The following is a 4,695-nucleotide window of genomic DNA, read 5'->3' on the forward strand; positions in this document are numbered from 1 at the left end:
GAGAGAGAGAGAGAGAGGAAAAAGGAAGTGGAGAAAGAACAAGAAAGATAAAGGGAGTGCGCGAGAGTTTATATTTTCGAATAAACCGCAGCCGCGGCAGAACGCGAAAGCTCGATGAGGGGAAATGCAGCGTGCGGCTCGCATAATGTAACACACAAGTACAGAGAGAGCGAATCGATCTGTACGTACGTTCGCGCTCGCGCGAGTGCAACCGGTTTCCCAGGTTCATTATACCGCGGAGCCGCGCATCTCCTTTCCCGACAAGTGTGCGCCGTGTTGCGCGACCACACCGACGACGGTAGTCCCGCCGCGAAGTTACTTACGCCCGGACTTCATCCCTTTCTCGTAAACGTTCGTCGTATCTCTCTTCGTCCCGCCACCGCGCCATGGTCCACCTCGATCAGGAAACGCGCAGTCGTTGCGCCGATCGTGGAAATAAGTCATCGAACCGCCACGGTTCACGATCGGCTGCGCCGATACCAGCGCGCTGCTTACCATCCTGGGAACGCGGGATAACATGTGTCTAAGATGGCAATAGTTGTCTTCTTTTTCTTTTAGACGTCAATACATCGTAGTCATTTCGTCGAAAATAGAATCGAAAGTGGATACAGAAGCCCACACTGTTAAATTTATTATGTCAAATTTATATATATATATATATATATATTATATATATAAATTTTAATTATTTTTATTTCGAATTATTTTTAATTATTTCTATTGGAAAGAACGGTTTTGCTAAAGTATTTAAAAATTTAACAGAGAGTTAGATACAGAACTGAAAATAATTTTGTTAAATTGTCAAAATAATTGTATAAAACAGCTAAAAGTTTTTATAGTATTGAGTTTCCTACATAATTATTTTGGTCCAACACAATTTTTTTGTATTTACCTAAATTTTTAGACACTTTAAAATCGACACTTTTTTTCGTGTATATAAAACTCTATTGCATCTACTTAATATATTGTTAATTTAAATATATATATATAAAGAACAATTTCGTGATCATTAAAATAATTATATAAGGCGTTCAAACTAGTTGCTAGAATGTTAGAACTTACTACAATATTACTCATTATATTTGAAAGTCTTATATAATTATTTTTTAATCCAACAGAATTACTTTCAAATCTGTATCTAGTTAATTATTTTTATTATACGTCAATTAAACACGGAAAGTTTTTTCCGTGTGAAACAACAGAGTTAAAAATTTAATTCAAGAAAATGTATTAAATTTAATTCAAATTAAATTTACTATTTATTAAATGCATACATATTAATAAGGTTATTGTTTCAAATCAATTATAAAAATAGATTGATTTTACATTTTGACTCATGAAAATATAACAAAATGTTATTTATTAATTCAAAGAATTAGATAACCATTACTTCGATTCTTTAATATCTAACAATGTATTTCTATCAATATGTGCATTAACTTTAATCGTGGTTTAATTTACTCTCTTTATTATTAAATTTCGTTCTCACATCTCAAAGTGTTAATATGATATATGTTTACGAGAAAATCGGATACTTAAACATACTTCTAATATTTAATATCCATACGCAATTGACATCTTGGATCTGTGATCTATTCCGTATTTCAACGTTCGACTCAGCCCATGTTTACATAACATCGAATCATGAACTCGTATGTCTCAGGCCGTTGTAACAAACATAAGGAAAATTATTGTTTGTAAAATTACGATGTACCTCGCGTGATTTGTATTCAGTATCATTTAATATTATTTAAGACTTGCGTTTATATGGATTTTTTTTTGATAATTGAAGATGATTAAGTAAATCAAAATGTCCTATCTCTTTATATTGTAATATTAAAAGTTATTATTAAATATACATGTGTGTGTGTTATTTATTTGTTTTAGGACTTTCTTATCTTTTTATTATTATTTATCCTTTTATAATTTTTTAGAAACTTGTAGAAGTACTCGAAGAAAGATATTAGTTAAATTTAGTTAAATTAACTAGAATTCTGGTTAAATCTGTATACTAAAATTATAGTATAGATTTAATCAGACATCTAGTAGATTTAATTAGAATTCTCATTTATTTTTTATCAGAATTCCAATTGATTCAAACATTTTTCTCCGTGTAGATAAAAAGTTAAATTGAGATTAATTTACATTAATAAAAATTAATCTATATTAATAGAAATGGATAGTCGAATTCTGAGCTGAAGATCGTTGTAATTAAAAATTTTAATGTATTTTTGTCATCTGCATTATAGAGATTTAGATCAAATATTGTTTTGCTCATCCGAAAGTTTCTATCAAACAATTGAATATGAGAATTTTGAGACAAAATAAAAATTGGAACATTTCAGCACCATTTTTACAGCTACCTCTCAATCCTTAAAGAATGTCGAGTAGAACATTTGGTTGGCAAATAAGATTAACGAGATTGATTTACCACTGCTGTCGCGAAATAGCAAGTTGGCCTTGTCAAAATCTCTTTTTTAGAAACGATTTTTCTCACAAATATCTTTTCCAAATTGAAGTTAAGCGATTGAGCGTTGCTTAGAGCAATTCAATGTTTCTCGTCGTCTTTATGGTTCGCAACTTTCCTCATGGATCATTAATGCGTCTTTTGTCGTCGTTGACACCCTCGACGGATATCTGTCGCACTTCCCCTGGGACGTGCTTGTCTAAGAGAGCCAGCGGACAAAGTGCCGGTGCAAATTCTGTTTTAGTAGCGGGCCTAAGAAAAGAAAGAGAGAGCCCGTTGGTACATTCGTTCGGCTCTCTCGGCACTTTTCGGTCAATGAACCGCGTGTTGCTGGCGAACCCAGTTGGTCCACTCGCGCGGCGCGCGATCCCCACTGCCAACTTGCCGCGTCCCGCGATTTAACCCCCACTGCAGAGTCACGGCGGCGATCACGTCAGATCGGTCGGTCCACGTTTTATCCCTACCGGACAGACGCGATCCTCCACGACACGGCTCACCTCCGGCTTCCCTCGATCTCGCTGAACGCTCCCCCTTCGTCTCCGCCCGTGGCTGCAACCCCTTCCATCCTCGAGACTCGGTATGTACTCACCTCCGACCCGTTCGCTTAATTCTTTTCGTCCCCTCTCCACCCTCCTGGTGTTCCCCTTTGCTTCCCTTCTCCTTTAACCACCTCCTTATCCCTGTTCAAAGGTACACCTCCCCTTCACTCTTTCTCTTTCTCTCCCTTCTTAGCTCTCCTCTTTCCTCGCCCTTTCCACCATCCCTTCTCCGCCGCGCAATGTCGTAACATGTACGACGGAACGCCGGCTTTACTTACCTCACAGGTGAGCGCTCTCGTCTGTACCAAGGAGAGGACGAAGGAATCGTCCTAAGGGAGGGGAGGGGGAGGAGGGAGAGAGGGGGGAGAGAGAGAGAGAGAGAGCGGTGCGCGGAGTTCGCGAGTGAGCGCGAGGGAGAGAAAGACGGCGCTAACGTGAGGTAGGGGGATCAAATGAGAGAAAGAGAGAAGCACGTCCATGCGATCGAGGAAGACGGAGCACGGGAAACATGCGGCGGAGGGCCCACTCCCGGCACTCCGCACTCGCGCGAGAACGAGCGGGCTCGACGCGCCGCACGCTCGCGGATCGCGCGCACCCACGTGATCGCGCACGCTCTCGCGATAAACGTTCCGTCCTTAACTTTATATCGGTACTTACAATTACCTAAACTCCCTTGGTACACCCTGTACACCTTTCATGATAGGGTGTCACCACGCGCTCCTCTCTGACTTTTCCTCACCCTCGCGGGAATGCCTGCTTCCGCTTGATTGCGTCATCACGTGGACGATTCCTTCCGATGATATCTGCGGATGAGAGCAGAGTGCTCTCGACTGTCCGGCTCCGAACCGATACGTGCCGATCGCGACGATCTCGTCGGGGCAGTGAATGGTATCTGATACCGAATCATTTATCGAAAGACGACGTCTAGATCGAGTAGATTCGTGAGAGAGAGTATAGATATCATATATCTTTTCTAGAACGAAATGATATTTTAAAGGATAACTCTATTGGTTTCTACTATCGACATCTTATATACTTTATTTCAACGCGATAACTAGGAAATGTGACTGTGCACTCTGGATCAGTGTGATCGTGTTTCAGGATTCCGAAGTGACGTTTCGAGAATCTGCGCGAGATTTTACGAGAAACTCGTGAATGTGAATAAACTTGTCCACTGGTGCCGAGAAGGATTTTAGAAGAAATCAGTTGAGAGCCTTTCTTTTCCTCGTGGATTATATGCTGGATCAAATCATTTCGATACAGTGGCGAGTCTTATCGAAAGAGAGTCGAAATATCGGTGAGTGTTTAGGAACCGTTCGTGCAGGTTAAATTCACGGACGTGCAACGTTAATTTGCGTGTCACGTTTATTCAATGCGAGTTGTACACGGTGAGAGATAATTGCCAAGGAAATTGCAAAAGTTCATTGCGCTTTCATTCACACCTCATTGTCTCGTGGAAGCGCGACAAGTAAGCGGAGCGAGTCCGCGTTGTATCGAGATGTCGATTGCGGGAAATTATGAAATTACTTATTTCGTAGCTATTCAATATCTGTTAAATATATATATATATATATATATATATATATATATATATATATATATATATATAGAGTATCTCTATAGACTACGTAACTTTACGTACTAATTCGTACTTACTAGTTAAGTAGTACGTAGTACGTAAAGTAGAGA

Source organism: Atta cephalotes (genome assembly GCF_000143395.1).
Source record: "Atta cephalotes unplaced genomic scaffold scaffold00084, whole genome shotgun sequence".
Classification (NCBI taxonomy): Eukaryota; Metazoa; Arthropoda; class Insecta; order Hymenoptera; family Formicidae; genus Atta; species Atta cephalotes.